Below are 12,689 nucleotides of genomic sequence, written 5' to 3'. Positions count from 1 at the left end.
CACCACATCGGGCCCGCTCGGAGCAGGGAGTGCTCCGAGGCGTCAGGGCCCAGGGCCCACGATCCTGGGACGCCCTCCGGTCCTCCGCCCTGTCGCGGAGGCAGCGTTCTGGATCCCTCGCCGCACAGGGGCTCCTGCGAGGCCCCCTCTTGCCCCACCCACCCAGAGCCGTCAGGGCTGGCCCAAGGCGAACAGCCGGCGCAGCGGCGCGGGGCCTTTCTCTCACAACGCCCCCACCACGGTCGCTTGTCCCGACCAAGACCCGGCCGGGGGGCAAGAGGGCGTGGGGTGTAGCCGGTCGGGGGGTGGCCCTGTTTTGCCCCGCGCTGGCACTAGAGGCGGCGGCCTGATCTCGGGTGAGAGGGCCTGAGAGAAACCCAGACACACCCCACCACCACCAGGAGCAAATCCACTCCCCCACACAGAGACAACACGCGGGCGCGCTCGCACGCGCTCGCGCGGACACACACACACAGACACACACACAGACACAGACACACACGCACGCACACGCACGCGCGCGCACGCACACACACACGCGGCTTGGAGGAGAGCAAGGACGAGATGGATGGAGAGATAGAAACTGAGGGAGGGAGAGAGACAGCGATCGAGAGAGACAGGCGAGGGCGAGAGGGAAGGAGACAGACAGAGAGGCTGAGAAAGAGAGAGGGACAGAGAAAGAGAGAGAGAGAGAGACAGAGAGACAGAGGGAAAACGACAGAAGTAGCGCGAGGTCCAGGGGGAAACCTAGAAGAGAGAGGCGGAGGGAGCTAGAGAGCGAGAGCGATAGAGCCTTAGAGAGGAAGCGCCCGGCTCCGTTAGGCAGCGCCCTCTTGAGCAGGCCGGGGCAGGGTGGAGGGGGCTTGGGCTGCGCCAGAGCACGCGGGCCAGGCGGTCCGTGCGAGAGGAGCAACGGAGCGCGGAGACGGGCTTTTTCTTGGATGAATTGCTTGCTTTGGAGGTGGGTTTCGTAGGCTCCTGCCTTTCTTGGCACCTCCCTGTGCTCTGGGTGCCTTGCGGCGGGCCCCGAGATTTGCAGAGCGTGCCCGCCCGTTTGGCGGGAGCCGTGGCCCCGGGCGGGCCCGGAGGCCTGGGTCTCCGGCGTGTCCTCGGGACTGGAGTCGTCGACACGAAGTGGGGGGCATTGGGAATCCCGGGTGCACAGGGACTGTTTTCCTGGTGGCTGGCGAAGCAATGCCCTTCCCCCGGGTAAAGCAGCCCATGCGTTCTGGAGCCGAGGTCTTGGCTGGCGTCTGTGGTTCCCGCTGCCCCTGCCCGCCCCTTCCCCCGGTTTGGAAGGGTGCGACGACGGCGCCCGACGGGTGAATGGAATCGCCTGGGCGTTCCGGGAGCGGGAAGGTACCGCGAACGGCAGGGAACCCGCGGCTGCGCCTTTGGGGTCCGGCCCGCTGCCCTCCCAGGCTGGAGCCGGGCTCCTGGCGGGGCGGCGGCGAGGCGGAAGCGGTGGGATGCTGCTGCCCGGCGTGCAGTAGGGGCGGAGCCCCAGGAGGAGGACCCCGGCTGCGGCTGCGGCGGGGGTGTAGGTGGGCGGTAAAGGGGGAGCAGAGTCAGGGGAGGTTGGCAAGCATGGCGACTGTAGGGGGAAGGGAGGCAGCGGGGAAGCCAAAAGAGCCTACAGCAGGCCGGGCGGGCGCGGTGGCTCCCGCCTGTAATCCCAGCACTCTGGGAGGCCGAGGCGGGTGGATCACGAGGTCAGGAGCTCGAGACCATCCCGGCTGACAGGGTGAAACCCCGTCTCTAGGAAAAATAGAAAAAATTAGCCGGGCGTGGTGGCGGGCGCCTGTAGGCCCAGCTACTCGGGAGGCTGAGGCCGGGGAATGGCGTGAGCCCGGGAGGCGGAGCTTGCAGTGAGCCGAGATGGCGCCACTGCACTCCAGCCTGGGCGACAGAGCGAGACTCCGTCTGGAAGAAAAGGAAAGAAAAAGCAAAAAGCCAAAGAAAAAGCCTACAGCACCCGGTATTCCCAGGCGGTCTCCCATCCAAGTACTAACCAGGCCCGACCCTGCTTAGCTTCCGAGATCAGACGAGATCGGGCGCGTTCAGGGTGGTATGGCCGTAGACGCCGAAGGAGGCGCCTGGCTGCCCCAAGAGCCCGGCCCGGCCCGGCCGTGCCCGCCGGATTGCGGCCGTCACCGCCAGCCCGGGGCCGCGGGGCTCGGATCGGGGACCCCCGAGCCGCTGGCCCGCGGCCTTCCCCCCGGCTCCCGCGCTCCCGAGCTTCCACCACATCGGGCCCGCTCGGAGCAGGGAGTGCTCCGAGGCGTCAGGGCCCAGGGCCCACGATCCTGGGACGCCCTCCGGTCCTCCGCCCTGTCGCGGAGGCAGCGTTCTGGATCCCTCGCCGCACAGGGGCTCCTGCGAGGCCCCCTCTTGCCCCACCCACCCAGAGCCGTCAGGGCTGGCCCAAGGCGAACAGCCGGCGCAGCGGCGCGGGGCCTTTCTCTCACAACGCCCCCACCACGGTCGCTTGTCCCGACCAAGACCCGGCCGGGGGGCAAGAGGGCGTGGGGTGTAGCCGGTCGGGGGGTGGCCCTGTTTTGCCCCGCGCTGGCACTAGAGGCGGCGGCCTGATCTCGGGTGAGAGGGCCTGAGAGAAACCCAGACACACCCCACCACCACCAGGAGCAAATCCACTCCCCCACACAGAGACAACACGCGGGCGCGCTCGCACGCGCTCGCGCGGACACACACACACAGACACACACACAGACACAGACACACACGCACGCACACGCACGCGCGCGCACGCACACACACACGCGGCTTGGAGGAGAGCAAGGACGAGATGGATGGAGAGATAGAAACTGAGGGAGGGAGAGAGACAGCGATCGAGAGAGACAGGCGAGGGCGAGAGGGAAGGAGACAGACAGAGAGGCTGAGAAAGAGAGAGGGACAGAGAAAGAGAGAGAGAGAGAGACAGAGAGACAGAGGGAAAACGACAGAAGTAGCGCGAGGTCCAGGGGGAAACCTAGAAGAGAGAGGCGGAGGGAGCTAGAGAGCGAGAGCGATAGAGCCTTAGAGAGGAAGCGCCCGGCTCCGTTAGGCAGCGCCCTCTTGAGCAGGCCGGGGCAGGGTGGAGGGGGCTTGGGCTGCGCCAGAGCACGCGGGCCAGGCGGTCCGTGCGAGAGGAGCAACGGAGCGCGGAGACGGGCTTTTTCTTGGATGAATTGCTTGCTTTGGAGGTGGGTTTCGTAGGCTCCTGCCTTTCTTGGCACCTCCCTGTGCTCTGGGTGCCTTGCGGCGGGCCCCGAGATTTGCAGAGCGTGCCCGCCCGTTTGGCGGGAGCCGTGGCCCCGGGCGGGCCCGGAGGCCTGGGTCTCCGGCGTGTCCTCGGGACTGGAGTCGTCGACACGAAGTGGGGGGCATTGGGAATCCCGGGTGCACAGGGACTGTTTTCCTGGTGGCTGGCGAAGCAATGCCCTTCCCCCGGGTAAAGCAGCCCATGCGTTCTGGAGCCGAGGTCTTGGCTGGCGTCTGTGGTTCCCGCTGCCCCTGCCCGCCCCTTCCCCCGGTTTGGAAGGGTGCGACGACGGCGCCCGACGGGTGAATGGAATCGCCTGGGCGTTCCGGGAGCGGGAAGGTACCGCGAACGGCAGGGAACCCGCGGCTGCGCCTTTGGGGTCCGGCCCGCTGCCCTCCCAGGCTGGAGCCGGGCTCCTGGCGGGGCGGCGGCGAGGCGGAAGCGGTGGGATGCTGCTGCCCGGCGTGCAGTAGGGGCGGAGCCCCAGGAGGAGGACCCCGGCTGCGGCTGCGGCGGGGGTGTAGGTGGGCGGTAAAGGGGGAGCAGAGTCAGGGGAGGTTGGCAAGCATGGCGACTGTAGGGGGAAGGGAGGCAGCGGGGAAGCCAAAAGAGCCTACAGCAGGCCGGGCGGGCGCGGTGGCTCCCGCCTGTAATCCCAGCACTCTGGGAGGCCGAGGCGGGTGGATCACGAGGTCAGGAGCTCGAGACCATCCCGGCTGACAGGGTGAAACCCCGTCTCTAGGAAAAATAGAAAAAATTAGCCGGGCGTGGTGGCGGGCGCCTGTAGGCCCAGCTACTCGGGAGGCTGAGGCCGGGGAATGGCGTGAGCCCGGGAGGCGGAGCTTGCAGTGAGCCGAGATGGCGCCACTGCACTCCAGCCTGGGCGACAGAGCGAGACTCCGTCTGGAAGAAAAGGAAAGAAAAAGCAAAAAGCCAAAGAAAAAGCCTACAGCACCCGGTATTCCCAGGCGGTCTCCCATCCAAGTACTAACCAGGCCCGACCCTGCTTAGCTTCCGAGATCAGACGAGATCGGGCGCGTTCAGGGTGGTATGGCCGTAGACGCCGAAGGAGGCGCCTGGCTGCCCCAAGAGCCCGGCCCGGCCCGGCCGTGCCCGCCGGATTGCGGCCGTCACCGCCAGCCCGGGGCCGCGGGGCTCGGATCGGGGACCCCCGAGCCGCTGGCCCGCGGCCTTCCCCCCGGCTCCCGCGCTCCCGAGCTTCCACCACATCGGGCCCGCTCGGAGCAGGGAGTGCTCCGAGGCGTCAGGGCCCAGGGCCCACGATCCTGGGACGCCCTCCGGTCCTCCGCCCTGTCGCGGAGGCAGCGTTCTGGATCCCTCGCCGCACAGGGGCTCCTGCGAGGCCCCCTCTTGCCCCACCCACCCAGAGCCGTCAGGGCTGGCCCAAGGCGAACAGCCGGCGCAGCGGCGCGGGGCCTTTCTCTCACAACGCCCCCACCACGGTCGCTTGTCCCGACCAAGACCCGGCCGGGGGGCAAGAGGGCGTGGGGTGTAGCCGGTCGGGGGGTGGCCCTGTTTTGCCCCGCGCTGGCACTAGAGGCGGCGGCCTGATCTCGGGTGAGAGGGCCTGAGAGAAACCCAGACACACCCCACCACCACCAGGAGCAAATCCACTCCCCCACACAGAGACAACACGCGGGCGCGCTCGCACGCGCTCGCGCGGACACACACACACAGACACACACACAGACACAGACACACACGCACGCACACGCACGCGCGCGCACGCACACACACACGCGGCTTGGAGGAGAGCAAGGACGAGATGGATGGAGAGATAGAAACTGAGGGAGGGAGAGAGACAGCGATCGAGAGAGACAGGCGAGGGCGAGAGGGAAGGAGACAGACAGAGAGGCTGAGAAAGAGAGAGGGACAGAGAAAGAGAGAGAGAGAGAGACAGAGAGACAGAGGGAAAACGACAGAAGTAGCGCGAGGTCCAGGGGGAAACCTAGAAGAGAGAGGCGGAGGGAGCTAGAGAGCGAGAGCGATAGAGCCTTAGAGAGGAAGCGCCCGGCTCCGTTAGGCAGCGCCCTCTTGAGCAGGCCGGGGCAGGGTGGAGGGGGCTTGGGCTGCGCCAGAGCACGCGGGCCAGGCGGTCCGTGCGAGAGGAGCAACGGAGCGCGGAGACGGGCTTTTTCTTGGATGAATTGCTTGCTTTGGAGGTGGGTTTCGTAGGCTCCTGCCTTTCTTGGCACCTCCCTGTGCTCTGGGTGCCTTGCGGCGGGCCCCGAGATTTGCAGAGCGTGCCCGCCCGTTTGGCGGGAGCCGTGGCCCCGGGCGGGCCCGGAGGCCTGGGTCTCCGGCGTGTCCTCGGGACTGGAGTCGTCGACACGAAGTGGGGGGCATTGGGAATCCCGGGTGCACAGGGACTGTTTTCCTGGTGGCTGGCGAAGCAATGCCCTTCCCCCGGGTAAAGCAGCCCATGCGTTCTGGAGCCGAGGTCTTGGCTGGCGTCTGTGGTTCCCGCTGCCCCTGCCCGCCCCTTCCCCCGGTTTGGAAGGGTGCGACGACGGCGCCCGACGGGTGAATGGAATCGCCTGGGCGTTCCGGGAGCGGGAAGGTACCGCGAACGGCAGGGAACCCGCGGCTGCGCCTTTGGGGTCCGGCCCGCTGCCCTCCCAGGCTGGAGCCGGGCTCCTGGCGGGGCGGCGGCGAGGCGGAAGCGGTGGGATGCTGCTGCCCGGCGTGCAGTAGGGGCGGAGCCCCAGGAGGAGGACCCCGGCTGCGGCTGCGGCGGGGGTGTAGGTGGGCGGTAAAGGGGGAGCAGAGTCAGGGGAGGTTGGCAAGCATGGCGACTGTAGGGGGAAGGGAGGCAGCGGGGAAGCCAAAAGAGCCTACAGCAGGCCGGGCGGGCGCGGTGGCTCCCGCCTGTAATCCCAGCACTCTGGGAGGCCGAGGCGGGTGGATCACGAGGTCAGGAGCTCGAGACCATCCCGGCTGACAGGGTGAAACCCCGTCTCTAGGAAAAATAGAAAAAATTAGCCGGGCGTGGTGGCGGGCGCCTGTAGGCCCAGCTACTCGGGAGGCTGAGGCCGGGGAATGGCGTGAGCCCGGGAGGCGGAGCTTGCAGTGAGCCGAGATGGCGCCACTGCACTCCAGCCTGGGCGACAGAGCGAGACTCCGTCTGGAAGAAAAGGAAAGAAAAAGCAAAAAGCCAAAGAAAAAGCCTACAGCACCCGGTATTCCCAGGCGGTCTCCCATCCAAGTACTAACCAGGCCCGACCCTGCTTAGCTTCCGAGATCAGACGAGATCGGGCGCGTTCAGGGTGGTATGGCCGTAGACGCCGAAGGAGGCGCCTGGCTGCCCCAAGAGCCCGGCCCGGCCCGGCCGTGCCCGCCGGATTGCGGCCGTCACCGCCAGCCCGGGGCCGCGGGGCTCGGATCGGGGACCCCCGAGCCGCTGGCCCGCGGCCTTCCCCCCGGCTCCCGCGCTCCCGAGCTTCCACCACATCGGGCCCGCTCGGAGCAGGGAGTGCTCCGAGGCGTCAGGGCCCAGGGCCCACGATCCTGGGACGCCCTCCGGTCCTCCGCCCTGTCGCGGAGGCAGCGTTCTGGATCCCTCGCCGCACAGGGGCTCCTGCGAGGCCCCCTCTTGCCCCACCCACCCAGAGCCGTCAGGGCTGGCCCAAGGCGAACAGCCGGCCCAGCCGCGCGGGGCCTTTCTCTCACAACGCCCCCACCACGGTCGCTTGTCCCGACCAAGACCCGGCCGGGGGGCAAGAGGGCGTGGGGTGTAGCCGGTCGGGGGGTGGCCCTGTTTTGCCCCGCGCTGGCACTAGAGGCGGCGGCCTGATCTCGGGTGAGAGGGCCTGAGAGAAACCCAGACACACCCCACCACCACCAGGAGCAAATCCACTCCCCCACACAGAGACAACACGCGGGCGTGCTCGCAGGCGCGCGCGCGGACACACACACACACACTTACACGCACACTGAAACAGAGACACACAGGGCTTGAAGGAGAGCAAGGAGAAGATGGATGGAGAGATAGAATGCGAGAGAGGGAGAGAGACAGCGATCGAGAGAGACCGGGGAGGTGGAGAGGGAAAGAAGGAGAGGCTAAGAGGGACAAAGAAAGGGAGGGACAGAGATACAGAGGGAAGGCGAGAGAAGTAACGTGAGGTCCAGAGGGAAACGTAGAAGAGAGAGTTGGAGGGAGCTAGAGAGCGAGAACGATTGAGCCTTAGAGAGGAAGCACCCTGCTTCGGTAGGCAGTGCCCTTTTGTGCAGACCGGAATAGGGTGGAGGGGTTTGAGCTGTGCCTGAGCAGGGCGTCCAGGCGGTCTATGCGAGAGGACCAACGGAGCGCTGAGACGGGTTTTTTCTTGGATGAATTGCTTGCTTTGTAGGTGGGTGTCGTAGGCTCCTTTCTTTCTTGGCACCTCACTGTGCTCTTGGTGCGGTGCAGTGGGCCCCGAGATTTGCAGAGTGCTCCCGCCCGTTTGGCGGGAGCCGTGGCACCGGGCGCGTCCGGAGGCCTGGGTCTCTGGCGTGTCCTCGGTACTGGAGTTGACACGAAGTGGGGGGCAATAGGAATCCGGGTGCACAGGGACTGTTTTCCTGGTGGTTGGCGAAGCAATGTCCTTCCCCCCGCGTAAAGCAGCCCATGCGTTCTGGAGCGGAGGTCTTGGCTGGCGTCAGTGGTACCCGCTGCCCCTGCCCGCCCCTTCCCCCGGTTTATAAGGTTGCGACTGTGCCGGATGAGTGAATTGAATTGCCTGGTCGTTCCGGGAGCGGGAAGGCACCGCGAACGGCATGGAATCCTGGCCTGCACCTTAGTGATCTGAGGCGTGCTGTGTCTGCTGGATCCGGTTTCATCGTGTTGCGCCACCCATCCTGAATAGTTGTGATGTTGTTGCCTAGCTGTGCTGCAGGTTAGCCCACACTAAGCGGTCCCGGGTTGTGGCGTGGGCTTAGGCGTGCTGAAAAGGGGGAGCAGATTTACGGTGCGGTTGAGAAGTACGGCGACCAAACGGTAAAGAGGGAGGAACTTGAAGTCTAAACAAGCCTGCGTCTCCTGGTTTTCTCAAGTGGCGTTTCATCTAAGTAGCAGTCTGGCCCAGACCCTGCTTATCTTCACGAGATCAGAGGAGACCGGACGCCTTCGGGGTGGTATGGCCTTAGACGCCGGTAGTGCAGCCTGTCTGCCCCAAAGGCGCGGCTCAGCCAAGCCCGTCCGACTCCATGCGCCACCTCCAATCCGGTGCCATGGGGATCTTATTGGGACCCGGGAGCCGCTCGCCGGAGGCCTGGCTGGGTTGCTCTCCGTGTCTACGCCCAAGCACCGTTGCCCGCCGCCTTGCGCCTTCTGTTGGCCTCTTAAAGCCTTCCGTGATTGCTTGCGCCTAGGCCACTCGCTGGACCTCCGCGGCGCCACCCTGTTTCCTCGCGGGAGTGCCAGAGGCCTTTTCCCCTGCCCAGGCTCTGGGATCTCCGGGCAGCCTCCATTCCGCCGACTCTCCAGGCCTTCCCCGGCTCCGGAGCTCCAGTGCTTCCATGACTTTGGGCCGCTCCGGACTTGGTGTGCTCTGAGGTGTCAACGCCCAGGGCCCACAGTCCTGGGATCTTCTCTGGTCTTTTGCCTTGCGGCGGGGGGATTGTTTTGGATCCCTTGCTGCCCCTCTTGCAAGACCCTCTCTTGCTTCACCCACCCAGAACCGTTTCTTTAAAATTTCAACCATGTTCTGAACTGCAGCTTTACAGTTGAATATTTTCTTTCAGAATAATTTGATTCTGAACTCGGTTTTTCTTGACATACCTGAATTGTTTCATGTGAGCCGGCAATTTCACATGCTTTTACTTTTTCTTTTTTTTAATTTTAATTTTTGAGACAGAGTCACATTATAATCTATTACTTTTACTAGAGATCTGTTTCTTCCTATTTAATGAATTATTGCTTTTCGTATAGTCTGAAATTTGTTTTTTCTCTCTTTCTTTCTCTTCCTCTCTCTCTCTCTCTCTTTCTTTCTTTCTTTCTGACTGATTCTCGCTCTGTTGGCCAGGCTGGAGTGCAGTGTTCGATCTCGGCTCACCGCAACCTCCTCCTCTGGGTTAAAGCCATTCTTTCGCCTCAGCCTCCCGAGTACCTTGTACTAAAGGCGCGCACCAACCTCGCCTGGCTAGTTTTTGTATTTTTAGCAATGACATGGTTTCTGCACGTTGGCCAGTCCTGTCTCAAACTCCAGACCTCGGGTGATCTGCCTGCCTCGGCCTCTTAAAATACTAGGTTTACAGGTGTGAGCCACCGTGCCTGCCAGCTTTTACTTTTTCTAAAAGCCATGTATTACCCTGTTCAAGGTACTAGAGTACCTGTTTACATTCCTCTATAATATGGCAAACATTACTAATTTTGGGCACACACTCTTCCTTTGTCTTATTGAATTCAAGTACCTTTTCGTCAGGTTTGACTTCCAGGTTCTCTAAATGTGCTTTCTGGAGGCTGAAGCAATCATATTGCCGGAGATATTTCTTTACCTTTTTGATAACTGGTCTAAGAAACAAAGATTTTACATTTTATCAGGATAATTATCTGTGGTTCCTGTTGCTTTTTTTTAATTAGGTTTTTGATTACTTGACAAAACAGCGCTTAAAGGGTTTAAGGGTTTTTAAAAAAATTCATGTAACTTTCTGTATTTCATTTTGAAGTATTTTGATTATCATCCTGGTTAAATAAATGACTATTAATTCACAGTGACATTTGATGCTGTTTTGATAAAGTGTTTTTAACCTTTTGATATCTTTGGCAAGCTTTCCCGGGATCACATCCTAAATTGTCTTTTCTTTTTTTATCTTGAATTAACTTGATGTTCCAGAGGGCCCTGAAACTTTTCAAATGTTTATAAAAGAGACACATTAAACTAAATCAGGCTCATTTGAAGATGATAAACTGTATGAAAAACATTGTCAAATAAGTTACACTAGATCTTCTTTCAGTTATATTTTATGGGTGTGTTATTGATATGAATGTTCCAAAATTGTGTAAAACTCCTAGAAATCTAAGACGTCATCAGTTGTAATTCTGCTTATGTTGTTTGACACAAAATAACCAGTTTCTTGTCAATTTCTGGTTATAATAAACTTTCATCAGATTTTAACCACAGCCACATTCTACTAAAACTGGGATAGAGGAACAAGCCCAGCCCCAAGAGCAGCTATGACTTTTGTTTTTAAGAATGGACATTTCACATCTGTGCAATACTGAAGACCTCACTTTGTCATGTTGCCCCAGTGACATAGTGAGAGGTCACCAGGCTTGCAAATGAACTTCACACAGACCTCAGGGTAGGTTCTCAGGATTGAAGGAAGGCCAAGAAATTACAGGAGCACGGCATGTGCTGACTACTGTACTTCCAGACCCCCTGCCCTCAAGGGACTGCCCAGTCCTTGCACCTCAAAGTTTGCCTTTTCATTTCAAGCATAAGGCAATAAATACCTGTAGCAACATGGGAGAAAGAAGTTGCTGGACCAGCAGAAATGGCACTTATGAAGCCAATTCATTTTGAAGGAAGCACAATTTCCACCTTATTTTTCGAACTTTGGCAGTCTCAATGTCTGTCTCCGTTGCTTCAGGAAATAAGCTGATCACCATCTAGTCAGGAAAGTAACCCTACAGGGTTTGTGGAGACATGATATATATGCCAATTTGAACCCTGAAATGTTTTTTACGTACCCTCTTGGGTCCAGTGGAGGCAGTTGGTTGAAGTAGCAAGATGTTGGCCTTTCTGGGTTTCTCTTTTGCTGTGGCTTCCTCACTGACCTTGGACTTGTATAAGTATGATACAAATCTACACTTGAATAAGTATGACTGTTATTCATACTTGAACTTATCTCATTGCACCTCTTCTCAGCAGCTCTTCATTTGAGAAAATATTTTTTCAGATCATAGACCAAAAAATCATACCATCAAGGTGGCGGCACCAGGTGCCAGGAGGAAAAGGGTACTTGCTGTGTATCCTGGGTCAGTAATATTGAAAACTGTCTTCTTCAGCTTCCTGTCCTTCTATGTGTTGTGTCTCTTGTGACAGTTATTTTGTCTTCAAGCCACTGACTTCTGGAATTTGCAGATTTTGCAATCCATGCAAATGTGAAGAAAAGCTCTATGTTACTGACCATTGTTGTTGTTGTTTATAGTGCAAAATAAAAATAGCAAAAAGGAAAAAAGATCAATGGAGGCCTTTTGGTGCTTACCACAGACTGTGCTCTTTCACTGACTGAATAGAGAGAGGAGGCAGAGTAAACCTATCCTATATACACCTCAGTCCAAGCCTGGTCTGTATTATGAATGGGACAACATGGAAAAAGAAAATAAAATCAGCAGACCACATAAACATTTCCAGAACTTTCTTTTTTAAAAAAATTTTTATATTTCTCTTTTATCAACTACCAAGTGCTTGGGAAAAAAGATGTCCATAACTTCTAATGAAGAAACTGATGAATTCATGAAATTGCCAATAAGATTTAGCAAAACAAAAAATTACATGAGATTGAATAACTAATAATGTTTTCATGACTTTTATTTAAAATACTGATGGCTCTTTACTTATATGTTTTGTTTCCCAAATTTAAGAAAATATTTTCTCTTATGCTATCTAAAGTTTTCAGCAATTTGATAAAGCATACATTTATGAACAAAAGTGAAAGCATTTATTTTTTTCTTCCTATAAAGTACCTCCAAAATTTGGAAATGACTTCATGAGTATACTTATTTTTAATGGAAATGTAATTATTTCCATAAGTTCAATAAGAATCACCTCTATAGCAAGATACAATTGGAAATATTGGTTACATTGCCATGACTTTGGAATGTCATATTTAAGGGGTTTATAGATACTGTAAACAAAGTCTAAAGTCTGTCTTGATTTGGCTACCTAGCCTCAAGGGTTTGTTGTTGTTATTTTTGAGACAAGGTCTCCCTCTGTCGCCCAGGCTGGAGTGCGTGGCACGATCGTGGCTCACTGTAACCTCTGCCCCCTGGGAGGGAGAATCCAGTGATTCTCATGCCTCAGCCTCATGAATAGCTGGGAGTCAGGCTGGTGCCATCATGTCGGACTAATTTTTGTATATATATATTTTTTTTGACGGAGTTTTGCTCTTGTTGCCCAGGCTGGAGTGCAGTGGTGCAATCTCGGCTCACTGCAACCTCCGCCTCCCATGTTCAAGTGATTCTCCTGCCTCAGCCTTCCAAGTAGCTGGGATTACAGGCATGCTCCACCATGACCAGCTAATTTTGTATTTTTAGTAGAGATGGGGTTTCTCCATGTTGGTCTGGCTGGTCTCGAACTCCCAACCTCAGGTCATCCACCCACTTCGGCCTCCCAAAGTGCTGAGATTACAGGCATGAGCCACTGCGCCCAGCCTTAATTTTTGTATTTTTAGTAGAGATGGGGTTTCACCATTTTGGCCAGGC

At 58.2% G+C, this 12,689-nt stretch overlaps 1 long non-coding RNA gene, 3 other non-coding genes and 1 pseudogene across 4 annotated transcripts in view; 2 read left to right on the top strand and 3 right to left on the bottom strand.

The window, feature by feature from the left end:
* Positions 1-1,963: 1,963 nt before the first annotated feature.
* LOC134730041 (5S ribosomal RNA) lies at positions 1,964-2,082 on the bottom strand. The gene has a single exon (XR_010111641.1). It is a non-coding gene; the product is annotated as a 5S ribosomal RNA (ribosomal RNA).
* A 2,123-nt stretch (positions 2,083-4,205) lies between these two features.
* LOC134729959 (5S ribosomal RNA) lies at positions 4,206-4,324 on the bottom strand. The gene has a single exon (XR_010111541.1). It is a non-coding gene; the product is annotated as a 5S ribosomal RNA (ribosomal RNA).
* A 733-nt stretch (positions 4,325-5,057) lies between these two features.
* LOC129394803 (uncharacterized) overlaps positions 5,058-12,689 on the top strand; it is a 77,083-nt gene continuing 69,451 nt past the window's right edge. Inside the window, exon 1 of the long non-coding RNA XR_010109927.1 lies at positions 5,058-5,445. This is a non-coding gene — a long non-coding RNA (uncharacterized LOC129394803). The remainder of the gene's footprint in view (positions 5,446-12,689) is intronic.
* Positions 6,448-6,566, bottom strand: LOC129395077 (5S ribosomal RNA). Its single transcript, XR_008622559.1, has one exon. It is a non-coding gene; the product is annotated as a 5S ribosomal RNA (ribosomal RNA).
* On the top strand, positions 11,454-11,578 carry LOC112438482 (small nucleolar RNA SNORA51; annotated as a pseudogene).

The sequence above is a fragment of the Pan paniscus genome, chromosome 1 (genome assembly GCF_029289425.2).
Source record: "Pan paniscus chromosome 1, NHGRI_mPanPan1-v2.0_pri, whole genome shotgun sequence".
Taxonomy (NCBI): Eukaryota; Metazoa; Chordata; class Mammalia; order Primates; family Hominidae; genus Pan; species Pan paniscus.
This window is presented reverse-complemented; position numbering and strand designations above follow the sequence as displayed.